Source organism: Lithobates pipiens, unplaced genomic scaffold, assembly GCF_037356315.1.
Source record: "Lithobates pipiens isolate NorthernLeopardFrog02 unplaced genomic scaffold, aLitPip1_a1.2 Scaffold_23, whole genome shotgun sequence".
Classification (NCBI taxonomy): Eukaryota; Metazoa; Chordata; class Amphibia; order Anura; family Ranidae; genus Lithobates; species Lithobates pipiens.
The window spans coordinates 82,438,693-82,466,040 of NW_027507785.1; the positions used below are offsets into that span (position 1 = coordinate 82,438,693).

The window sequence follows — 27,348 nt, forward strand, 5'->3', positions numbered from 1 at the left end:
TGCTTTTTTTAATGCAAATGAGCAAAAGGAATGCAAAAAAAAAAGACTGAGGATTATTTGTTAGAAAAATGTGAATTAAAAAACAGCAGGAAAATATTAGTTAGGGGGAGAAGGGAAAGGAGTTAATTATAGCTAATTAGGATAAAATAAGTGTTAAGACTGAGACACGTGTAGCGCTACCCCCGCAGGAGCCGCTTGAATATTGTTGATTCCTTTCTCTGCCTCTTCAACCCCAAGAACAGAACCAACCCCATTGGCACACCTGGTGATAATGTAGTGTAGTAAAAGGACACATGTTATAGTGAACACAGTGAGTGACTTTACTGTGTACTTGCTTAAAGTGTAACTCCACTTTTGTTGAGAAAAAAACATTCTTCCCTGGGTGACCTATGTACATTGCAAGGATTATAACAACCTTTTCCTACCTTTTGTTATTCTGAAGAAATCCATGTGTGTTTGTCTGTGTCTCTGTGCTATTTGAGTCTAATGGGAGTGGTTTCATAATTATCAAGCAGCTGTGACAGCTGCAGGGCACTAATGAGGAAAGCTGCTGGGCCTGCATCCCTTTAGACGTGTTCCTATTGTAAATATCTCACCAAAAATTACGTGTTTGTTGCAGGTGATGCCTGAAATCTGACATGTATCTTAGGCAGAATTCTGGGAAAATCAGCGAGCCAATCACACAAGCAGGAAATTATGTTTCTGGGGAGTGGTCAGTATACATTCTATGTACAGAACAACTCCATGTAGCCATATTGCTTTGCATTTATAGAAAATTACAGCGGCTGCAGATTGAAAAGGAAAGGTAATTTTTAATAACATTCACTTACAATATGACTTGTATTGCAATTATATACGCTATATTATTTTTTCTTTATTTGCAATTTTTTTCCCCACTAAAGTGGTGTTACCCTTTAACCACTTATGGGCCGCTCGCCGTCGTTATACATCGGCACTTTGAAGAAAGATATCATTGTTATGGCAGCAGCTAGCTGCCATACTCCAGTATTCTCCTCTTCAGTGGGCGGTCCGCTTTCAGAAAAAAGTGGTCTCATCGGCGGATTCACCGCAAGAACACTTTTATCGGTGGTGGGAGAGGGCTCCCCCTTGCACTGCGCTCCGGTGCCCCCCTCTGCTTTTGCTGGCGGAATTTCCGCCAGCAAAAGATTGCGAGCAGGTTCACTATTTTTCCCATGGAAAAAGTTATGATCTGTAGCAATTCCGACGCGCTCGGAAACAATTTGACGCATGCTCGTAAGCATTGAACTTCATTTTCTCGGCTCGTTGTAGTGTTGTACGTCACTGCGTTCTTGACAGTCGAAAGTTCCGAGAACTTTTGTGTGACCGTGTGTATGCAAGCCAAGCTTGAGCGGAATTCCATCAGAAAAACCATCATAAGTGTGCACCCCTGATAATGTCAGACCTTTGACGAAACGATCGTCGGGTAGCCACGCTCACACCCATACCACCATTGTGCATTTGCGATCGCAATACATACTCAAGTTGATGAGTTTTTTTATTTCTGTTATCTTTGCTAGCATTTTCGTTCGTTTTTTAAACGGCATTTGTACTTTTTTCTTATGACTCGGTGGAGTCGTTTTAAGCGCTTGAGTATTCGGCTTAAAAATAAATTTTGTTGAAACCATATCACACGATTTGGCGCATTTCTGTTTTTTTATGGTGTCACATCGTTTGGAGGCGTGCTGAGAGCATCTGTGTGGATCCGAAGATCACGGGACATCCGAACGATCGGGATAATCTCCGGCATCTGGTATCGGGACGTTTATGTGATCGGTGATTGAATTTGCGCAGTTTGACCTCCCCTAGCAGGGGGGTCACTGGGGATCTGGTAAGCCTCCATCTATCAGTGGTGTTTAGAGGTGACGGGTCCACATGGTCAAGTACAATTTCATTGAACAAACAAGTTTCAGTTATTTTCACAGTTATTTTTTATATACACTGGACATTACTTATATTTTTGTATTCATTTACATATGGACATTTGAACTCACAATTTGTTTTTTATATTATTTTATTGGACACTTGAGTTTATAAAAAAAATTTTTTTCCATTTTTTCACAGCATTTGTGTAGTGTATTCGGTTTCACAGCTTTTTTCTGATATAAATTTTTTTGCACATTTTTTTAGGTCACATTCACATTTAGTGGCCAAGCGCTGCACTTTTTTTCTTTTAAGTGTGCACAAGGCCTTACAGCTTTTGTATCTACACAGAAACTCCCTGCTGTCATTTTGACAGTTGGGAATTGCTGGCAAAGGCCAGGGAGAAGCGGCAGTGGAGCAGAACGAGAGGCATACTAAATACATCCTGTGTACTTCAATAAAGGTTTTTGAGCATGTGTGGTACACCCAGTGCAGGGCTGCTGTTAGAAATACTAGGACCCTGAACAGCCTACCTGACAGACACCCCCCCCCCCCCCAAAAAAAAATAAAGAGATTTTTGCAGAAAATATATTAAGATTATTATTATCAGACACAAACAACCTAACTTGAAAAATATCTGCTAAATCTAAAAGATAAAACTGTATTGAATTAATAAGTAAAGCTCTGTGCATGAATTAGGTCTTGGGGCTCATTCACACAGATGCTGTGGCATGTACAGTGTGAATCAGTGTTTTTTTTATGTGGCTGGAGTTGTGTGTAGCCAGGCTACACTATGGGGATGCAGCGCCTGTATGAAACGCATTTGTGGATGGCCCCGAACACAGACAGTGTGCATTGTGTACCACTCATCCACACCTGACACATTAGGACTTGCATTCTGTCCTCATAGAGTAACAGGGGGCTCCAGTTGCACAAAATGCTCATTCATCCTGTATTTTTTCCATTTTTAAAATTGTTTAATTACCCCTGAAATATTTGGGGTTTAAACAGACCGCTGATTTCTCACTTTTGAGACAAAGAAAGGAACTGAGGGTATAAATTCCTCAGTCCCTTTTTTTGCAGTCTCAGCTGCTCTGTAGAGAGGCTCCTGTTCATTTACAAACTGTAAAACTGTGTTTACTATGCTTCAGTTATAAATGATCGGCACCAATCACACATTTTCTTTATTCAGGAAAGGAAGGGACTGGTAAATATAACATATTTACCAGTCCCTTCCACTGCTATCCATCAGAAAACATGCATGAAAAGGAGGATGGTGCACAGGGAGTGTGATCAGTGCGACAGGGGTGCAATTACAGCAACTGATCCCCTGTATGACTCTCTCTGCAGCAGCTGAAAACTGGCTGGAGGGAGAGGAGAAGAAGCCAGCTTTCAGCTGCTGCAGAAAGAGCCATACAGGGGATTGTTTCCTGTAACCCCCCCCCCCCCCCCCCCACCCACCATGTCATTTACCCTCCTTGTCCTGCCCACACCCAATTCCCCCATTGCCTGGGCACCACTGCTGGCCTAGGTCCTGACCCAGTGTCCACAACTGATTAATGCTTTTTAAATAAAGCGTACATGGGAAAACAATGTGTGTTCAACACACAGGCCATGTTTCCTGCTTAGTAGCTCTGCACAGTGACTGCGCTTTGCTGATTTTTTACAATATTGGGCTTGTCTATCTAAAAATGACTATGCAGTCCCTGAACCAACCACTATATTCCTGGGATCTTTGCCTACACTTTAGGACGCACACAGAGCCTATGTTCAATATCTTTTTCCCTTGACAAGGAATAATAATGCAAATGAGTAATTCTGACACATGCTCTAGTACTACTGTTCCATGTAAAATGTAGAAATGATTAAATTTACTTACTTAGTATGGAAGTTTAAAGGATAATTAAACCCAAGAAAAAAAAGTAATATATTGGAGTTTACCAGTCTTAAGATGTGGTGATTGCATTTGTTTTCTTTTTTCAGGCTAAGAACACCTTCATTATGTACAGAAAATACCCATTGATCTAGCTATAACTGCAGTGTCCTCGTCACTTTGTAAGTAGGACAGAAAATAAAACAATCATATTATTCTTATGTAAATTCTGGTCCCATAAGTGCAGCTGGGTATAACCATGGCTGTCTCCACAGATACAGTAGAGGAAAGACTGTAGCCACCAAGGAATGGAATTTGTGTCAGTCACAAGATTACCAGGTAAAAATAAATGTAACTGCTTCAGGTCTGCCCTGTAGCAGTTTTACTGCTACAGGGCAGCACCTGTGCACCGCATCATGTATATATACGTGATCCGGCTCATCTGGGTAGGACGCACGCATGCACTCCACTGGCAGCTCGCTCCCACTGTGACCATACAGAGCGGAAGCCAAGCAGTGGGTACTGTTGACTCAATGTCCACCGGCACCGATTGTTCAGTGCACCGATTGTTCAGTGTTCAGTACACAGGCAGAACGGCAATCTGCCTATGTAAACAAGGCAGATCACCAATCTGTCAGCAGGGAAAGCATAGATCCTGTGTTCCTACAAAACAGGAACATGGATCAATGCTTTCCCCTAGTAAAAGTACATTCTGCAGTTTAGAGAAACACAGGTTAGGCACACATTTAACCCTTTGATCGCTCCTGATGTTAACCCCTTCCCACCAGTGTCATTAGTACAGTGACTGTGCATATTTTTAGTGCTGATCACTGTAATTATGTCATGGGTCCCCAAAAAGTTTTAAAAGTATCAGTTAGTGTCCAAATCATCCACCTCAAAATCGCTGATCGCTGCCATTACTAGTACATAAATGAATAAAATAAATAAATAAATCCCATAGTTTGTAGAGGCTATAACTTTTATGCAACCCAATCAATATACGCTTATTGGGATTTTTTACCAAAAATATGTAGCATAATGCATATTTGCCAACATTTCTGAAGACATTTTTACACTTTTTCTTACTGGATATGTTTAATAGCAGAAAGTAAAAAATATATAGTTTTTTTCTCCAAAATTTCATTTTTTTTTTGTTTTTAGTGCAAAAAATACAAAACGCAGAGGTGATAAAATATCACCAAAAGAAAGCTCTATTTGAAATAAATACATTTTATTTGAGTACAGTGTTGCGTGTCCATGTAATTGTTAGTTAAAGTAACACAGTGCTATATCGCAAAGAATAGCCCTTGTCAGGAAGGGGGGTGGATAATTCCTGTGATTAAAAAGCCTAAAAAATAAAACAAATGCAGGCACCCCATCTAAGGATTTCTAAGCTGAAATATATTTAATTTTGTTTTGGGTTTAAATATGCTTTAAAAACTACCAAAAATATTAATTTTCCTTTATTGATTTCAAGGCATTTCCCCAAATGGCAACAATTTGCCAAAATTTTCTAATTTGCATTTGCATTTTTATGAACACTCAACGGTCCAAAGAATAACAGGTGAAAATAAAGGTAAAAATCCTAAAAGTAAGAAAACTAATGCAGGCACATCACCCCAAGGGCTGGAAGGTGCAATATATAACAATTTTGTTAAAGGGGTTTAGATATGTTCTAGGAGGAACCCCCAGGGTTCTTCCAGACGTTGCTAAGGGTTCCTTGAGCAATGTCAGATTTGTCTTCCACCTATGATGACCTCCATAGGTAATTTTCCACTGGCATACAATGTAAAGGGGTCACTGCACTGACTGGCAGTGTAGGGGGATAGTTCATCCCTGACCACCCATCTAAGTGGACACTACAATTTACAAAGCCTGCGTTTCCTATAGGCCATTATTATTATTCATTTTATGTTAAGATTATCATTGTCTTATATGGCAGAGGTATATTGTAAAGTGATCTGCTCTGGGTTTTAAATATTCTAGCCCACAGATACCGCCACAATCTTCTTTCACTTTCTACAAGTTACTGATTTTGCTAATGTACCATGATCCATGAACTGTAGATATAATCATTTTCAGCAGGGGTTCCCTGAGACCTAAAAAATATTTCAAGGGTTGCTCCAGGGTAAAAAGGTTGAGAAAGGCTGCTTTAAAATGCTCTCCATTATTGGTCAATGTAAGTTATTAAAATTGCAAGCTTTGAAGACTTCAGTTCCTTCCTCAAGAATTATAAAATTGCATAATGCCTGAGGAAGGGGCCTAAGTCCTGAAGCTTGCATCTTTAAAAACTTAAAAAGTGTTACTAAACCCTCAATAGTAAAATCTGTCTGTATATGCAGAATAGCATGCTTGTTATACTCACTGTGGAACTTAAAGTGTTACTAAACTCAGTAATATGAAAATAGTTAATCCACCCTCCCCCCCTTCAACTTTGCCCACAGCTTATAAATCTTCTTTTTGCATTTAAATACTGCCACTATATACCTTTTTGGGTGATCTGTATACCACGGTTATATGATAAAATGCAGTTTCTCCAGTGCTGAAAGTTCAGGAAGGAGGAGATTTCCACTGCAGCCTGTATACACTCCCACATGTGTGATGTCAATATCATGGGACCTGGCTTTCTCTGAGAACAAGTAACTGTTCTCTCCAGCATAAAAGACACAACTGAGCATGTGCAGGTTGGCTACTCTGCCTGTGTTAGCTGGCCTTCCCTAGATAGACCATGCAGGAGTAAAGGATTGTGTGCATACAGGATAAAACAGCCTTTTTAAACAATGCAGAGGAATTAATACCTTACGTTCCACAGTGAGTATAACAAGCATGCTATGCTGCATATACAGACTGATTTTACTGTTATGGGTTTAATAACACTTTAAGGGGTAATCCTCTGCATTGTGTACAAAGGCTCTTTGATCCTGTATGGACAGATTCTCCCCCTCCTGCAGGGTCTCTCTTGGCAAGGCCAGATAAGACACAGCGAGGATAGTACTGCTGCACATGCTTAGTTTGGTCTTTACTGCTGGAGAGAACATTTCCTTGTTGATCAGAGCTAGCCAAGTCACATGATATTGACATCACACACGTGGGCGTGTATACAGATCCTAAATGACAGCCCAGTCCCTCCCTCCTCCTCCATGACCAATAACTAAAATGAACTATTTTCATATTACTGGCTTTAGCAACACTTTAAGTTTGCCTATAAGAGTAAACTTACATCTCCCTCTATGTACCGTGAGGGAAAGTTATTATTTTTTTTTTTTGTTAAAGGTTCAAACAGATTTAGTTAATTAGCAATAAATGTCAATGAGGAGAAACTCCTTTCATTTAACAATAAATAAAAATCTAGTATTGTTCAACCAACTGAAACACTAAAACCCCAACCCCATGCGTCATAATGTCCCCTAGTAACCGTGAACTGCAGAGATAAAATCAATAGAGATGGCCTGAGTCCATAAAATCTCTCCCACATCCTTCTTTGTGAGCAAAAATACATAAATAAAAAGAAATGAAAACTAAAATCATCTGCAGAGATGACTGAACTTTTCAGTACAGGCAAAACAATGAGTAAGCAATATTAGGTTATTGCCGGTTATGAAATTAAATAAGCTGAATTGGCTAAAATGGAAATAGAGCAACGTGCAGATGCTAAAGATTTTAAATATACATATTTGAATATAGTTAACTATTTGATTTTGCAGTTTGTTCTACCGTTAATACTGACCGGAAAAATCAAATGGCCATTTCAAGTTGGTCTTTGGGCAGATAAAAAATAATATTATTTAATGCTGTTGTATAGTTTTTATAGTTAGTTAGGTTGAATAAAGACACCAGCCCATCCAGTTCAACCTGAGTGAGTGTCTACAATTGTCCCTATCCCTGTACATTGCACACTCACATCGGTCCCTACCCTCAAGGAGCCCACAATCCAAGGTCCCCATTCATATACTAGGGCCAATTTTGGACAGAAGTCAAATAACCTACCAGCATGTCTTTGGAGTGTGGGAGGAAACCGGAGTACACGGAGGAAACTCATGCAGGCACAGGGAGAACATGCAAACTCCAGGCAGGTAGTATCGTGGTTGGGATTTGAACCAGCGACCCTTCTTACTGCTAGGTGAGGGTGCTAACCACTACACCACTGTGCTGCCCAATTTCTTTACAGTCTAAATGTAGCTAAAATTTAAAACAGAAAAATCAGCACAGGGGACATAACGTATAGTCAGTAAGATGTGTCCCTTGTGCTGATTCCTTTTCTGTTAGTAGAAATCTTCCTCCGTTCATGCACCCTCCCACCCTCCTGCCATAGCCTTCCGCTGTAATGGAGGTTAATACAACTAAGGGGCTCAAGATTGCCTGATTATGTCTGCCCCTTCTGCCCAGCTTCTCCATTCATAGAAGCCATAATACAGCTTCAAAGGGGCAGGCATAGTTGGGCTCTCTTAATGAGAACCTGTGACAGCCCCTTAGATGTATTAACCCCCATAAAACTGGAAGGGTACAGAGGTAGGGGTGGGGGAGGGCATGAAAGGGGTAAGATTTCTACTCACAGAAGAGGAATCAGCAAAAGGGACACATCCTCCTGACTATAAGTTATGTCCTTTGTGCTGGTTTTTGTGTTTTTTAATTAGCTAGACTTAAACCAGCCATAGATGGAGTAATTTTCTTTTCTGCAGCCAGTCAGTGTTGATGGGGGATTGCCTCTTGTGAAGCCATTGTGTGGAGGGGCTTGGGAAGCCAGGAGAACACACAGATATTACTGCTAGCGGCTTTAATTATTGCCGCTAGCAATATTCGCATGTGAAATCCAACAGGCTGGTGTACCCAAGTGGATCAATCGATCAGCTTGGGTACATTCAGCCTGCCTATACATGGTTCGAATCTCGGCTGGTCCCTGCTGAACATTTTGAGATTGGAACCATCTATGGCCTGCTTTAGGCTTTAATAAGCATTATTTTATTTGTTCAAACAGAAGGCTGATATCGGACTTCTATTATCCCATACACAGCAACTCTCAGGCTGGAAGGGGATGGGCCTCACTAGGATACAATCAGGCTCTACAGCATGCCAATTTGCTAACTGTGGGAGAGAACAGAGCAAACAACATTAATGACCTATTGCTAGAAGTGTAGCATTTCCAAATCCTTGCTAAAATATAAACAGAAGGGTGGGTATTCTCAATTTGTGAGATTGTATTTTTTTTATACTTTCGTGGACATGCCATCTGTTGCTGAGATCTAATGAAGGTTACACTTTTTGAAGCTGTATATTATTTATTACAGTTACTTAAATAGCTCCATCAATTGACATGGCGCTTTACATATATTGTACATTCACATCAGATCCTGCCCTCAAGGAGCCTATAATCTAAGGTCCCTAGCATCTCATTCATACACATACGAGATCCACTTTAGACTGGAGCCAATTAACCTACCAGCATGTGATTGGGACATGGAAGGAAAGAGGAATTCCCATTGGAAACCCACATAGGCACAGGAAGAGCATGCAAACTCCAGGCAGGTAGTGCCATGGTTAGGATTCAAACAAATTACCCTAGTGCTGCCCTTTTCTGAAATTAGCTTGAAGAAGATTTTGTTCTGCAACTGCTTCCTATTTTCAATTCTTATTAATTATAATTTATAAAATCAGCATCCATTTGTCAGGCTGTGGTTAGGGGTGTGGGGTTGACACCAGTGTATGCCAGAAGAAGCGGAATCACATTGCGGATTACATTTTCTGGTTGCATGAGTCACAAAAATGGCTTAACAGACTTGTAATTTCTTGGTAGATAAGTCAGTTCAGATGTGTCTTTCAATTTGTGTATTTATGAGTTTACTTGGAGTTCCAAAGTTGAACTCCGGGAATTAGAAAACTGCAAGGGCAAATGCTTGCTTAGTCTAGGGGTGCAGGCAGGGCAGGACTTAGGGTGGTGGGGGCCCCTGGGCTTGAGTCACTTTTGGGCCCTACCTTCTATATATTACCATATTTATGGGCAAATAACACGCACCCCAAGTTTAAGAGGGAAGTTTAAGGTAAAAAATTTACATTTAAATGCCCATCAATGCAGCCTTGTCCAGTGTCATTTGCAGCCCTGTCATTGCAGTCTTGAAGTTTAAAAATGGTGTCGCCAAGATACAGAGTCCTGTGTATCTTGGCGGCTCTCCTGTCCTCTTGGCAGCTCTTGGCGGCTCTCGGGTCCTCTTGGCGGCTCTCGGGTCCTCTCACAGTCCCGAGCGGAGCCGAGTGTACTCGGCTCGGCTCACAGTTATGCCCATTCCCTTTGTTATGTCCATCATAGGGTGGGACTGGGCGTGACTGTGAGCGGAGCCGAGTACACTCGGCTATGTATCTTGGCGGGGCCCCCTATTGGGCGGGGCCCATGGGCTTGAGCCCAGTCAAGCCCAATGGTAAGTCCTGCCCTGGGTGCAGGGTAAAGGTGCGTTACTTACCCTATCCTTTAATCTGACAAGCCTCAGCACTGTTCTCTTCTTTGGTCTGGCAGGCTCCAGCACTGTTCTCTTCTACCTGAACCTCCAGGTGGCCCTTCATCAGCATCACATTCAGTGCAGGGATATTAACCCCGCATTGTACATTTGGGAGGCAAACATGCGGCATTGGCTCGTAGCACCTTAGAAAGGTGGCAGTGCTGGATGGGTTGCATGGATGGAGGCTGAAACTAGGATTAAAGTAAGTATAACATCTTATCTTTGCACCCTAGACTAAATGAGCATTTAACCCTTGCAGTAGTAGTAGGCTACGCTACAGAATTCAGTTTTATTTTTTCTCCAAATAATGACACCTTATAATCAGAGATGAGCTTGGAAATGTCTCAATGCCTGTGATCAGTGTGCAGTGTCGGCTTCCTGGCGGGATCAGGCACGTGGGATTTTCGAACATGCCCAAGCCCATCTCTACATTATAATCAGGTTTTTGGAAAAGCCCTTCAGTATACACTACCATCAAGGCCGTCTTTAATATTGATTGAACCCTGGGCAAAAATGTTCTTAGGGCCCTCCTCCCCCATGCAATTTCGCTCTCCACCTTCCCTGAGACATACAATAAATAGCAGCTAGACTTAAAATCAGTTTACTGTATCAGATCAGGCAGCGATTGGTTGACAGAGGTTACAGCATATCATTACTGCTTACTGACTGGTTGCTAAAGGTTACAGCACATAATTTCTGCTTGTTGATTGGCTGCTAGAGAATACTGTACAGTAATAATGCTCACTGGTTGCTATAGGTTACAGAACATCATCTCCTCATATGGCATGAGATACATCTGAATGCTGCCTTATATTTACATAGCAATGCTGTTGGCCTCAGCTATTTACATATGCATGTCACTGATATTTACATATGAATGCCGGTTATTTACATGTAAACACAGGGTCTGCAGGTGAGTCATATGTACACAACAATAGGTCAGAGCTGGGCAGCATTAGTAGCAGCACTTCACACAGATATTGGGACACAGCACAGGACTAAAACCTCAATGGACAAGGGAATGTAAACTGGGATAGTTGGCAAGTATAAGGCAGCTGCTTTGGGCCCCACAACAATGACAGGGCCCAGGGCAGCTGCCCCTTTTGCCCTGCCTTAAAGATGGCCCTGACTACCATACACAGCTGACTTAGTCCACCTTCACTGTTTTTTTTTTGTTTTGTTTTTTTAACTAGGACTCTTCTCTAACAATCCCATTATATGGTAGATCCGGAAACCAGAATGTAAAAATTCTATATTTAAAGATGTTCTAATATCAGAACAAAACACAAGGTTTATTTGGAGCTCCATCTGCATATTTCAGCTTTAGACTAGTAAACAGCTATATCTTCTTAATTCCTTTTCTACTATAAGTAGAACCATCTGTGGGCTTCCTGCTGGTATATCGCCATGTTAATCAACTCTCAGCAGGGGCCTGTGTACCCTGCAATGTTAGAGTTACTGATGTGCTGAAGGGATAGAAAAGCTCAACAGTGCGTTCTGCAAGCTGAAGTGGGGAAATGTGTGTAATAGGGAGAGCTATGGCACTTGGGTGGAACTAGGAGTTTTGAGGGATTACTGTATTTTATCCAAGAGATACTGTGTAATTCTGCTTCCCATCAGCAGCATCAAACTGAAGCTTTAGGTTTGTTTTATTTTCTAACCTTTCACTGGAAAATCACAGCTCAAATAGTTACATAGTTACATAGTAGGTGAGGTTGAAAAATGACACAAGTCCATCAAGTCCAACCTATGTGTGTGATTATATGTCAGTATTACATTGTATATCCCTGTATGTTGTGGTCGTTCAGGTGCTTATCTAATAGTTTCTTGAAACTATCAATGCCCCTCGCTGAGACCACCGCCTGTGGAAGGGAATTCCACATCCTTGCCACTCTTACAGTAAAGAACCCTCTATGTAGTTTAAGGTTAAACCTCTTCTTCTAATTTTAATGAGTGGCCACGAGTCTTGTTAAACTCCCTTTTGTGAAAAAGTTTTATCCCTATTGTGGGGTCACCAGTATGGTATTTGTATTTTGAAATCATATCCCCTCTCAAGCGTCTCTTCTCCAGAGAGAATAAGTTCAGTGCTCACAACCTTTCCTCATAACTAATATCCTCCAGACCCTTTATTAGCTTTGTTGCCCTTCTCTGTACTTGCTCCATTTCCAGTACATCCTTCCTGAGGACTGGTGCCCAGAACTGGACAGCATACTCCAGGTGCAGCCGGACCAGAGTCTTGTAGAGCGTGAGAATTATTTTTTTTATCTCTGGAGTTGATCCCCTTTTTAATGCATGCCAATCTCCTGTTTGCTTTGTTAGCAGCAGCTTGGCATTGCATGCCATTACTGAGTCATCTACTAGGACCTCCAGGTCCTTTTCCAATCCTAGAGTCCCTTACTGTTTTTTTCCCAGTGCAATGAGCGTGCCCTAAAATATAAAACCACTTTAAATGATCTGCTGCAGATGGTGCAGAAGATTGTTTAAGGTGATTTCACACCTTGTTTTGTGTGTTTGAAAGGTTAGGGTGCACGTCTTGTAATGGACAGGTGACTTCTCCTCCATGTATTCCCCATTTAACTCATTGGGCGCCAAGTGTACGGGTCACACAGGAGGCCTACCCTGGGGTGGATTCTTTTGGGCTATACCAGGCAACCAGAAGAGTCATGTGTCGTGGCATCAGGTATACACCTTGCCCAGAAGTGTGCTAATCATTGCTGGGACCCAACAAGGGTTGCAGTCATGTGAAGTATGAAACAACATGGCAGTCCTGTCAATCAAAGGTAAGCCAGATGCGTGCAGTGTCATGTCATGTCCCTACACACTTGTATAGGTGTATATGGTGCATTAGGAGGCAGAGTTTATGCCCACTCCACCAGTTAGCATACTCTGCCACCTCACTCCCAGTAGCAAAATGGGGTCCTGCCACAGACCTCATGTTTTCTCACTTAACCCTTTGTGTTCTGTACCAAGTGATCAGGCTGTGACTCTCTGTTACGCTAGTCAGCTCCTGGGGACTGACGGAGACAGACAGCTAGGGAGGGAGCCATAACACCAGACCACCTCGCTACCGAAGAACCCGTCACCCTTCTAGGTACCACGCCAATGACTGGTTGCAGTTAGCCTTTTGTTGCAGAGATGTCATTAGAATCTTTAGTGTAATGGCACAGGCTGTTGCAGACTCAGAACCTTGTGTGTGTGCGCCAGGACCCCAAGTGCACCCCTTGAGTAACTTCAGGCACATTGCGGTTAATAACTTTTACTAAAAGTAGGGCATGATAAACATAACAAGCCAGAGCGTCCTTTCCCTATCTAACGTTAATAGTGGCTGCCACAGGGTACCTGTGCAGGTTAAGCCCTATATGGTCCATAGCTGGCATACCTTGATGGGAGAAGTTTAAGCGTGGGCGAATTCTAAAAACTGGTATTCTATAGAAGAACGGCAGGTCTCAGCACAGACCCGATCTCTTGTCACTGACCCAAACTGATCAGACCTGAACCTTGAGATCCAAATCTCTGCCTTTTATATATCACAGGCTAGGAGTCTGGACCCCAAATGCAAAATGTTAGCAGCAACAGACTTAACCCTTTCTCTCTCCAACCTGGACAGCCACACCTAACTCAACAATAACAAAGCAACCTGGCTACACGTTGTGTTAACACATGCATGTTAATGTGTATTGTGTCACATAAACTGCGTTGTGTTAAAGTGAAAAAATAAAAAATTGCCACCACTTTGAATGACAATTGCTTGGTCATCCAACACTGTACCCATATGACATTTTTAGAATTCTTTTTCACACAAATAGAGCTTTCTTTTGGTGGTATTTACTCATCACTTACTTTTTTATTTTTTCGCTAAACAAACAAAAAAGACAGAACATTTTGGAAAAAACAAAACAAAACGCTTTTCATATTTTGTTATAACATTTTTCTCCTTTACTGATGTGCGCTGATGAGGTGGCACTGATGGGCACTGATAAGCTGGACTAATGGACACTTATGAAGCAGCACTGATGGGCTCTGATAGGTGGCACTGATGAGGCAGCACTGGTAGGCACTGATCATAAGGCACTGATGAAGCTGCACTGGTGACTGGCACTGATGTGGCAGCACTGGTAAGCACTGATCAGGTGGCACTGATGAGGTGGCAATGATAGGTGGCACGGAGAGGTGGCGATGATAGGCGGCACTGACAGGTAGCACTGATGGGCACTAATAGGCACAAATAGGTGCTAATAGGCAGCACTGATGGGCACTGATAGGTACTGGTATGTATGCGTTTCGTCACTCCAAAGACGTGGTCATGGGTATCCCGTGACCATGTCTTTGGAGCGACGAAACGTGTAGAGAGGAACGGCGTGCTGAAGTCACCGCGTTCTACGCCAGTCCCGGAACTAACGGGTGGTAGTCGAGAGCCGGCTGGCTCATATGTTTTTATGTCTTTTCTTGTATTCGGATAATGTGAGTTTACATCGATGCACTACACAAATAAATTATAAAGGTTTTACGCTATGCGAGCATTTCTCTTTTTTTATATGGAATTGTTTTTCGCTGTTTGACATCCCGCTGCTGGGGGTGAAAGATTTCCTGTCTGCCATCCTGCATGTCAATCCTGACGATCAATCTATGCGTTTTTAGGTCCCATATAATAGGGACCTATGGTTCTGGTAAGTGGCCAGAGTTATTATTGGTGGTGGCATCCTCTACACTTTATAGCACTTCTTCAACGGGTGGTTTGTTTGATTCTACACTGAGTTCCTGCTGATCCCTTTGCATGAATTCTTTCGGTTCTTGATGGGACATTACATATGGACTAATATTTTATTTTGTTTACATTAAGTGTCATAATCAAATTATTAATTTCCACTTATGAATTGTATTTATTTATATATTGTAAATTTATCTATTTATTAATTACTTTTTTAGCACATATATGATATTAATTTTGTCATGATATTTGGAATTTGATTTTTATTTATTTATTTTTTTTGATATAGGTGTGTTTTGTTATTCACATTCTTTATTTGATATCGTTTGCACCTCTAATTCCAATTAGATTATTATACATTTTTTATCACAGTTTTATACATAAATCTTTTTTAGCGCAGCTCCTTATTTCTGTTAATGGATGTGTATGGAGAATTTTTGGAGAATAAGGATATCGTGTCAATATAATAATTTTTTTTCCTGTTGTAGCATTGTCAGCAATCTATTATATATTCCTATTTTTTTTTATTTTGCAGAGGATTGAACATGGAAGCATTGTTGTCAGCATTCTGGATGGATTTTACAGAAAATACTATTTTACCCAACTGTTTTTTTTCCTGTCGCAGTTCAATGTCAAATGAGGACCTGTACCACTTAAAATGGATTGTTGGAATGTTTCTTAAAAGATTGTATTGATAAAGTAATCCACCATCAAACACAAACCCCACTTAATCAATCAAATATTTAGATCGATTTCATGATAAATGCTTATTATTTTTTTTTTTTTTTCACGGCGCACTTTAGAATTTTTTTTCGACATTTGGTTTCATTTCCCTTTCTTCACTGTTTAAACAATCTCTTTTCTGACACTGAGTGAAAACACGGCCTGTTTATTATTTCAGAGGGAAATGTTTTCTCATTGAGGGGGAAGCCTAGAGTACAATATTTGCTAACAGCATGCATCTATTTAGACTGCTATCGCAATACTTGCATCACCCTAGGATCTATTCCCAGAAGCATTTGTGATAAAGAAGACCTTTTATTAATATGCCGGATCTCCAGTTGGAATAAAAGGTTAGTCCACTGAAAATTAAAGTGTATATCCAACAAATGTCATCACGTTCCGAACAATCGGATTTTCCAACACCTTTGTCCGACCGTGTGTATGCAACACCAGATTAGCACAAAATCCGTCAAATTTTGTTGTCGGAATGTCCAACCATGTGTAAAAGGCATTCGTTTTGAATAGAGTGGGGAAATGTTAGAACCCCTTTCAGGTTTTTACTTCTGTTAGGGTTCATTCATGCATGCATTGATGATATCTGAAGTTACACCCTATGATGATGGTGTAATTATATGGGAATCCTTTGACAGTAATACATATCAGAATATTTCCCTGACATTTTCCAGCTGTGTCTCCTTTGGCCTCTGTGGTTGCATGTTGTCCTGGGGTGGGCTTGGCTTCACTTTGGGGGACGGTGGAAATCGAAGATCATCTACATCTTCCCCAACGAGAACTTTCTTCAGGTATTTCTGTGACATGCTTTATATCATAAGTACTACTATATATCATAATCATAAATAGTGTGTCTCATGCTTTTATTAGTTGTAACCCAGATCTGTTCTTTATTATACAGAGTACGGCTGTCTTAAATGTCCCATGGGAATTGTATTTCTGTTTTGATTTTTAGAGGAAGGATGTGGGCAGTGTAGGTAGTTTATACAACTATTTTACGCTACATTGGTCTCTGAAGAGCGATCTGCGATCATATTTTGACAGGCAGTTGTATCACCTTTAAACCACCTACTTTAATCCCTTAATTGACGTAGTAATGCGCTGCAATCATATGCATAGCTCGTGGTTGTGGGGCACTTGCAGAGAATCCCCATTCATTTGATTGAGTTGCATTCAACATGTGTTACACCCCTGGCTACTGCTTGTGCATCTTAATGGGGAGCAGTATAGGGAGGTGGTTAAAATGCTGCTCAACTGTGGGGTTTTACTGCCCCAAACCACTAGCGTGAATGAGCCCTAAGGCTGGGTTCACATATGCTACGGGCCGTGGCTCACAGCATGGGGTCTGATGCTTCCCTGTATGCCGATTCAGGTGCAAATCAGGTCTGAATTATTTTTATTTTTTTTTACTTTTTAATTTTTTTTTCTTAAACACATAGACAATACAGATGTACAACAGCACCGGCTATTAACAGGTAAGGGACCCACGCAGGGGTTACACCAGGTTCAAATTTTTACCTGAATTCGCACCTGAATTTAAATCAAAGACACACGGGACTCTTTTAAAATGCGGACTACAGCCGCCCCGGAGCTGTGTAATCAGACTCCATTGAGAGTCAGTCACACTCTAATGTCATGCGAATTGGAATGCGGGAAAAACCGCATCCAATTTGCATATGTGTGAGCCCGGCTTAAAAATGATTTACCCTCACTTCCTGTTCTGTTGACAATATTTTACCAGACAGGAAGCATTTCTCTGTGCCCATCCCTAAGGATTGTAAAGCTGCACCATTTGCATTGTCTACACGTGCATGGCCCCTCCCACTCTGACTACGATTGCTTACAAGTGACAGGATGGTGCACACCTATAAGTAAATGTCCCCCATTTACTGAAGGAGCATAAAGACTGTAAGGCAGGCCATCGACAAATCAATTGCTTGATTACCCGATCAACACGATCAGTGTTGATGGGGGAATGCCTCCTGCTTCAGGCCAGCAGAGCACAATGATTACTGTTAGCGGTTATAGTAAATAGTAATAGTAAATATAGTAATCACATGCCAAAAATCCAACAGACTGGTTGTACTGAAGTCAATCAATAAATCAACTTCAGTACAACTAGCCTGCCCATACATGGATCAAATCTTGGCTGGTACCCTACTGACCTGGCTGAGATTCAATCCATGTATGGCTGGCTTAACTGACTCCAACCACCCCCTGACATTGACTGGAACTTAAGGCTATGAACACACAATACGAAAATCAGAAGTTACATTTTGTCCGACAAATTATCTGCCGACTTTCGAATTGTTAGTATGGTGCTTTCCACAGCCGATTCCGTTTTTTTGTCAGACAAAAGCTGGATGTGCAGACTATAAAAAAAAAAATTGTACGTGAACTCAACACTGATTTTCATTTAATTAATACGGTTTTCGTACAAAAACAAAACAAAAACTTAAGCGTAAGACTACGCATTCTCAGAAACGAAAGAATACATACAAAACTAGTCAACACATGACGTCACTTCTGAAGTTGAATTCTGTCGTACGAGAATTTTAGTATGGTGAGTAACCTCTTCACTTTTGACATGAGCCTAGCATGCAACAAAAAACTGACTTTGGGTCGTCCGAAAATCTGATCGTTTGTACGAGGCTTTAGCCTCCAGCACAGGTTGCCTTGTGGATGATCCATCTAACCAATAAAAATCTCACACACCAAAATAATTTTTAAATTAAATTAAAAGTGGTTTGGCTGGAGTTGGGTGTTAAAAATTCATTTTAATCTGTTTAAATATCGCTTTCCCTGGTTCCCTGAAATATTTAAATACATTATGTAGAACATATTTATGATATATAACATATGGAAAATCTTAACAGTTTCCTTAAATTTTACGATATATGGTCCCACTGGAAGGACTTCTCCTGTTCTGAAGAATACATCCAAATCCTGACCAGCTCTTTCCCCTCCTATTCAAGGAGCCCTAAGTGAACATTTTGTTTACATCATTAGTCACTTATATGATGTTTTTATATGATGTCTTCCTGGTTGAATCAGGGTTTCTAATTTCTCTCTTCCCTTTTTTTTTTTTCTTCTTCCCTAGCCCACACCTAGCCCAATTGTATTTCTATTTATGTAATTATGTATTTTATATAAATAATATTTTCTTTTCCATTATTAGATAGTATATTACTCATTCCCCCAGAAGAAGACCTCTACTGTCAATGGTTGAAACGCGTTGGCGCTCTCCAGTATGACTATATATACCTATATCATGCTATGTTTTTCATGTATATCCACATCTGTATTATGATGTACTTGTAATTGCCTTATCTACAGAGCTCATGTTTTAATATAACCAATGTACCTGTATGTTACTATATTTTTTTTTCAATAAATTTATACTTTTTATACTTTTTTAATATATTTTTGCATTTTGTGTGTCACCTGTAGCATCGCCTTCCATTTTCAGTATATTACCTCATTGTTCCTTGTGTAAACACAAGTGATATTGTGTTTCTTATAACATTGCATATATTACTATTGTTTGTTGCAAGTGCCTCTTATATGTTTTCTTTGCATTGCAATTCTCCATATTTCAATAGAAACAGACATGTTTCTATTGGCTGAGAAGGTACTGGAGAGGTGGGGCAGCTATAATCTTGGGATTTTTAGACCAAAAGGATGTCAGTAAGGGACATTTGAGAGACAGATGTAAAAAAAAACACAGATTTTTACATGCTGTCCCTGGTTTTACTGAGGCTGGCAACCCTGATGGGGCCCCCTAGTAGCCCGGGGCCCTCGGGCAGTGCCCTAGTGGCTGAATGGTCAGTCCGCCCCTGGTCTGGATGCAAGTAGTGAGCTGCAGTGGCAGCTGCTCCATATGGGGCACAGGGGTGCCACCATAGCTCACAACTGTCCCTGATTTTGAGGGATTGTCCCTGATTTGGTGCCTCTGTCCCTCATTCCTCCTCATTTGCCCCTCATTTTGGTCTGATCTATGTAGTTGTATATAAAATTCACTATTTACCTTTCAAAAAGTGTTTCCCAGAGCTAAATCTTTGATCCAGATCCTAAATTGTTGCATTTGTAAATTTGAAAAGCCAATATAAAGGAATAGTAGTGGTAAAAAAAAAAAAAGCATTTGTGTGTTTAATTAATCTTTTTTTGTGGGTTAATTCTCCTTTAAGGGATTGTGGTGGGGGCGTGTCCTATGCCTACATACTTTTGCTAGTAGGTGTCCCTCATTCCCATCTCAAAAAGTTTTGAAGAGCATAATTATTGGTTAAGGCTCTAATTGGCTTAAAAAAAAGGATGGGCTAATGTCTTCCTGATTCTCCTCCCAACCAAGCAGGAAGGGGGTCCTGGGACTCAATTGACCAGGGAGTCTTAAGGCTCAGGGCCCCCTCCCTGTTCAGCTGGGAAGAGAAGCAACGGCCCTGGCTCCTTCCTACAGCATCTACCTGAGAAAGGAGGGATCAGCAGTGGCAAGCAGCAGAGCCAGAGCCTAATGTATCCGCAGGGACAGCCCAGGCAGCGCTACACCCATCCATAGATAGAGGGGGGAAAGGACTAGATTTGGGGGCCCCCACCGCTGTCACTCTGCTCAGCCATGAATTGAAGAAACCGTGATATGGCTCATCACACTCGTGGTGCTGGAGTCCTCCAAGAAGACGATCTCCCACCCAAAGAGATGCCTGCAAGAAGCCCTTCGGGTCGGAGATCATCTTCTTGGAAAACTCCAGCACCGCAAGTGGTGCTGTGCACGCTGCTGGAGAGGCTTCTGCCGGGCACCATGGACAAGGTAAAGGCAATCCTCCCCCCTGACATCTACCTGCCCAACCCTCTGGCAATGGGTTAAGGAGAAGCACGACTGCCCCTCCTCACTGTTGCAGGGGGTGCGAGTGAGGGGGTCAGGTTTAATTGCCCCCCCCTCCCCAATGCCTATATTGTGCCTATAAAATATGCTTTGATTGCTGTGTTACAAGTACCAGTCATGAGTCATTGAAATATCAGCACAATCCTAAAACTCCTCTATTAAATATGATTTGTGTACACTGAAAATAGACAGAAAGTTAACACTTTTTCTGAGCCTACCTTACAGAAGAACTTCAGAAAAATATTCAGGGACTGCTTAGCAACCAGCAACTGTTGAGATAATGAGAACACTTTGGAGAGAAGTACGGAATGTACAATATGGTGTACATAGTGCTGGAGTCCGTAGGGCAGAGTGCAGTGGTCAGGAGTACATAACACTGTAGTCAGTGTCAGGTTTAAGAGTACATAACACACAGAGAGCAGAGTCAGGAGTGTGTAATGCACAGTAGGGGGTCAGAATACAAAATGAAAAAAGTGCAGGAGTCAGGGTTGTGTTCACATCAGATTCCCCCCTTACATTAAGAACCTCCATCAGAGTCCCCCTTACACCAGTCCACCCAACTGACATCAGGGTCCTCAGAGTCACCCAATAACATCAGGGTCCCTAGAGTCTACCCCCTTAAATAAGGGTCCCCAAAATCACCCCCTTACCTCAGGGTCCCCAGAGCCCCATCTTTTTGCCTCAGGGCCTCCAGAGTCACTCCATTAAATCAGGGGACCCAGAGCTTCCCAGTTACATCGGGATCCCCAGAGTCCGGCACCCCCCCCCCCCCCCACAGCAGTGCAACCATACACCTTACATCAGGGAGCCAAGAGTCCCTTACATCAGGGTCCCCCACTTACATCAGGGTTTCCAGGTCCCCCCTTACATCAGGGTCCCCAGAGTTCCCCCTTACATCGGAGTACCTAAAGACCCCTCTTACATCAAGATCCCCAGAGTCCTCCTTCATACATTAGTGTCTCCAGAGTCACCACCTTACATCAAGGTCCCCAGAGCTACCCTCCTTACATCAGGGTCCCCAGAGTCATTCCCCTTACATCAGTGTCACCAAAGCCTTCCCCTTTACATTAGGGTCATCTGAGTCCCCTCCTTACATCAGCGTCTGCTGGCAGAGGTAGCGCCTGATCATGTCATGTGATGTCATAGTGCAAGAGAGCTGAGCGGAGCGGCTGGAATCTCGCTGGACTGGAGCAAGTCAAGCCAGAAGCCGGATTGTCAGAGCTGTTTAGACTAGAGTGTACTAAAGGGGCCGCCTGGTGTGGAGAGGGACTGTCACTGTGACTCAGGAGGAGACGCGTTGTGATGGTGAGGTGTCATCATCATCCGTGCTGCTGCACGCTGCTGTCAGTGCCACTGTGAGAGTGAGAGTCAATTTCATGTGCGTGTGCCGCTCATTCTAATTTCTTGTCCTCCTGAGTCCTGTTCCTAAGCTACTTACTTACTACTCTATATTGAAAATATAATAAGAAATATGTTTTTAGCCTAATATCTACCTTAAATCACATTGCTAATCGCATACCGTATGTGTTTGTAGCCTAAATACTGAAATTTGCACTTAAAACTGTAATTTTGTAACTTTTGAAAATGTCAGTAAAAACTTGGCGATGCCAGTAATTTTGGGTGTCGTGTCAGTAAATTGCAATCTGATAGGTTGGCAACACTGCAATAACGTTTTCAGTAACGTCTTTCAAAGAAATATTTCAGTTCAGTTATAACCTAATTTTCTATAAATGCATCACAACCACATATGGCAACTTCTACTCTAGGTAATTATGGGGAATATTCAAGAATGTTTTGAGCAGATGTCTTTTTTCATATGTTTGCTGTATGCTTACAAAAAAAATCATTAAACAACCTTGATTATGTTTTCAATTTTTCTTTTAAGCCGAACTCAGATATAAAATACACAAGTGAATGCAGATCTGTAATCATCAACACATCATTAAATGTAGTTTTTAATGCAAACAGTGTAGGTACCTGAATTTGACATGGTATTAGCAGCTTGCAGACCCTGTACAGCAAAGGTCAGAATGGAGGAGGGAAAAAACAACACAAGGAGCCAATCAGTTAAGTTAAGTCAGTGCTAATATACGACTATACAACATGCTAATAGGAGGAGAGAGCAGAGTGAAAGAGAAATTAGCTCACTAGCCTGCTGCTTCTCCTTTCACTGTCCAGTCACTGGCTGGAAGAGGGACCTGCAAGTGTTACTTAAAGTGATACTAAACAGAGACATGTAATTGCAATAATTCATTCACATGAATCAGGGGTGCCCAACCACAGGCACATGTGGCCCGAGGCGCCCTCTGATGTGGCCTGCTATGTCTTGCTATGAGATGGCGGGTCGGCAAGCCCAGATCGTGGGTTCCCAACCCGCCATCTCCGAGCATCAGCACGAAGAACGGAGCCGCAGATAGAGGAAGCAGAGCCGATGCTTCCTGTATAGCGCTGACTCCTTCACAGGCGGAGTGATACCAAATGTACTCCGCCTGTGACAGGAAGCATTGGCTCTGCTCTCTACTGCAGCCACATGCTTCCTGTCACACTGATGCTCGGGGATGGCAGGTTGGGACACGGGACCCTGGCAGCCAGCAATACCAGTATCAGTACCAGTCAGCAGTACCAGTATCAGTGCCAACAGTACCAGTCATCAGTGCCAGCAGTACCATTCATCAGTGCCAGCAGTACCAGTATTAGTACCAGGCATCAGTGCCAGCAGTATCAGTATCAGTAACAGTCATCAGTGCCAGCAGTATCAGTCATCAGTGCCAGCAGCACCAGTATCAGTACCAGTAATCAGTGTCAGCAGTATCAGTACCAGTCAGCAGTGCCAGCAGTACCAGCAGTACCAGCCAGCCGTACCAGTCAACAGTAACACTACCCTTCAGCAGTACCAGTACCAGCCAGCAGTACCAGTACCTGCCACCAGTACCAGTACCTGTCAGCAGTACCAGTAACCGCCAGCAATAACAGTACCAGCCAGCAGTAGCAGCATCACCAGCAGTACCAGTCAGCAGTAGCAGTACCTGCCAGCAGTACCTATACCTGCCAGCAGTAGCAGTACCCACCAGCAGTAGCAGTACCCGTTAGCAGTACCAGTACCCGCCAGCAGTACCTGTCAGCAGTACCAGTACTCACCAGCAGTAACAGTACCCGCCAGTAACAGTACCAGTCAGCAGTATCAGTACCCACCAACAGTAACAGTAGTGTATAGCTAGAGTAGGGACAGTTCAGATAGCGTCAGTGTAGTGACGGTTGAACACCGTCTATTTGATTGTGTTACTGCCAGTTTAATGCCATATAGTTCTGCGCGCGTTACTGCCAGTTTAACGCCATATAGTTTTGTGTGCGTTACTGCCAGTTTAACGCCATATAGTTCTTTGTGTGCTACTGCCAGTTTAACGCCATATGATTTTCTGTGTGCGTTACTGCCAGTTAATGCCATATAGTTTTGTGTGCGTTACTGCCAGTTTAACGCCATATAGTTTTGTGTGTTACTGCCAGTTTAATGCCATATAGTTCTGTGTGTGCGTTACTGCCAGTTTAACGCCGTATAGTTCTGTGTGCGTTACTGCCAGTTTAACTCCATATAGTTTTGTGTGCGTTACTGCCAGTTTAAGGTCATTTACTTCTGTGTGCGTTACTGCCAGTTTAACGCCATATAAATTTGTGTGGATCACTATCAGTTTAAAGCCATATAGTTCTGTGTGCGTTACTGCCAGTTTAATGCCATATAGTTTTGTGCGTTACTGCAAGTTTAATGCCATTTACTTCTGTGTGCGTTACTGCAAGTTTAATGCCATTTACTTCTGTGTGCGTTACTGCAAGTTTATTGCCATATAGTTCTGTGCATCACTGTATGTTTGGTGCATTATATTGCAGTATATTATACTGTATGTGTGGCGTGTATCTATGCAGTGTGAGTACTCAAATTAAAGTGCACCAAACACCACTTTACATTGACCACTTTACTGTTTGACAGGTGCATATAATTGCAATTTTTAACCGCAAGGCCAATTCTTACTTTCATCAAGAGTACCTCTATAGGGTTATGGTGGGAAGGCGCCACCAACACCGAAAGACCAATTTTTCTGCACCTGTTTGACAGGTGCATATGATTGCAATTTTTTACAGCAAGGCCAATTTTCGCTTTCATCAACATTACCTCTATAGGGTTACAATTTGAAGGTGCCACCGACATCCAAAGACCAATTTTTACGCACCCGTTACTTCTATCCAAAGTCAAGGTGACACCAGAATATATCCAAAAAATGTCTAATCTTGTTCCCAGTGCACTACATTGTGGCCTCATCATACATACTGGCTCCCCAGCTGTTTCTGAACAAAATAAATTCAGCTTGCAGGGAAAATTTAATTTTTTTGGGCTTTATAAATTATTATTGTAGTAATTATTGCTACAGCAGATTCTAGACATATACAGATGTCTGGATGGTACAGATCTGCCACTTTACAGGTAGACTAAACGGGCACTAAATTGGAAGGAATTTTTCATTTTTATGCTTTTACTTTAAAAATCAAAAAATCGCTGCTCATTGATGAGCTTTTCACAAACGTTTTTTTTATTGATACATGTCCCCCAGAGCAGGACCCCGGCCTCTATAACCATTGTATGCCCAATTACTTGTAAATAAGCCTTCAAAATGGGCACTTTTGATTTTTGACATTTGAGTCCAATTGACTGTAATGGTGTTTGTTATTCCGGTCCAATGTTTGAAAGTTCTGGTGCCCATCCCTAATCAACGATGAGACACTATTCATCCCACTGACACCAAGGATGGGGCACTATTCCTCCCACTGACACCCATGCCAGGACACTATTCCTCCCACTGACACCAATGATAGGACACTATTCCTCCCACTGATACTAGCAAAAGGGCACTATTCCTCCCACAGACACAATGATGGGGCACTATTCCTCTCACTAACACCAATGATGGGACACTATTCCTTCCACTAATACCAAAGAGGGGATTCTGTTGACTCCCACCAAGGGAGTCAACAGGAACCCCTACCAACCTCTGGAGGAACCCTGGTTGAGAAACCCTGGTTTAAAGAGGGGCATAGTCATCTAAGGAAGAGCCCTCCACCTTCGCAGTCCATAAAATAGAAGTATCGGGAACGCTGTGTCACATGACCAAAGATTTAGGTACATAAATGGGGTTTTAGGTATGGTTCTATACCATTTTTAACTTTAGTTAATATAAAAGAGATGTTGTGTGTGTTTTTGGGGGTGGGGGATTGAGCTGTACATTTATATGTTTTTGTGCTGGGATTGGTGGTACAATGCTCAGGCTCCTGCAGACAATTTCTCTAGCTACAGGTCCGAATTTCAGTTAGGGAGCTGGAGGAAGTTACCAATTTTCTACAGGTGTGGGTCTTATGCTCCACTGAGATCTACAAGTCCCTCTGGGGCTGGGAACTGTGACCATGTTTCAACTGACACCATACATATGGGTGTTAGATGTAGTGGGGTCAGAAAGGTGGACTTAGTCTTTACTCAAGTCACAGAACCCGTGGGACATTTATGTTGGTATAGTAGAAAAATTTAAAGATGAATCTTTTATTTTGCCCAAAGCAGTTGGCTATAGTAATGTGTCCCTTTTCTTCTTCCTGTGCTATTGACAAGACATAGAGAATTTGATTGGTTGTTGAGGAGAGTGCAGACAGTTCTTCTCTCGGACACTTAGAAAACTTAATTTGCATGAGGTCACCAAGTTAATTTCCACAAATAAATCACAAGCCGCCATCAACGTATGTTCATTTATTTTTCCACTTTCACAGTCCCCATTATCTCACTGCCTTTGTGGTTTATATGAAAACGGCTCGACTTTTGTCTTAAAAAAATATACACAGAGCATGTGGAAGTGGATTCTGTATGGTGTAATGGTCATCTGTCATCTGAAGCCCAAAATTCAGTTCTATTTTTAAGTGTATTCTGGTGGGGCTGTTCAACCGCCTTCTATATCTATAACTATACCGATTATATCAATGCTGTCCAAGGGAAGCCAAAGTTCTTACCACTAAATATATTAAGTGTGCCATTGCTTTCTTGAAGCCAAACTCCACATTTTGTTTTCTTATTTTCTCATAACTTCCTTACAGCTTTTGCTATTTGCACATAACTTCTAACCTATGCAATATACAAAACCGCTAGAACGAAAATGTTATATATTGCAGCTCAACAGTTCTGTGGTAGCTGTAATATTTTTCTTTTTTTCAGGCAAAGCACTTTTTCTTCAGGTACAGAAGCATTAACACAATTGCAGCGCAAAAAGACTTATTGTGAAATAAAATTAAACTCAAAGAAATGTGCAACGATCAGCAATCAAGGAAATACATGTATTAGTCAGGGACAGTCCCAAAAGATTTAATAAAATCTTCTCTCTCTGACACCACTGTGATCCACCGTCATGTGTCACATAGATACTCTTACCAGAGCAAATGGATACTTTCAGATAAAGAAATGATGCGCTTGTATATCTCAATGGTCACCATCTGGGATGCAGTGCAATTCCGCCTTTACTCCAGATTATATGCTTATGACAGCCATAACCTCAGGTTTGTATCTCTCCGGAATACAATGCACCTCCACCTCCAATCAGGTTACACCATCATGACAGTCGGATTACTTGCCCATAGCATGCGGAAAAAACTTCTATGCTCAGGACGACGTCAGATGCTATGAAACGTGTAGGGTGGAGCCAATGCTTGTGACGTTACACACTTCAATACCAGGAAGTGGCTTGTCTGACTCCTGGGACTGTTC

At 41.9% G+C, this 27,348-nt stretch overlaps 1 long non-coding RNA gene across 3 annotated transcripts in view; it reads left to right on the top strand.

Annotated features, from left to right (window-relative positions):
• The window catches only part of LOC143927696 (uncharacterized), a 114,428-nt gene extending 95,324 nt beyond the window's left edge, over nucleotides 1-19,104 (top strand). The window contains exons 2-5 of one of the 3 annotated variants that reach the window (XR_013262304.1): nucleotides 620-1,849; nucleotides 3,865-3,936; nucleotides 4,030-4,093; nucleotides 15,486-19,104. This is a non-coding gene — a long non-coding RNA (uncharacterized LOC143927696). The remainder of the gene's footprint in view (nucleotides 1-619; nucleotides 1,850-3,864; nucleotides 3,937-4,029; nucleotides 4,094-15,485) is intronic. The other 2 variants (XR_013262305.1, XR_013262303.1) reach the window with 2 other exon arrangements.
• The last annotated feature ends 8,244 nt before the right edge of the window (nucleotides 19,105-27,348 follow it).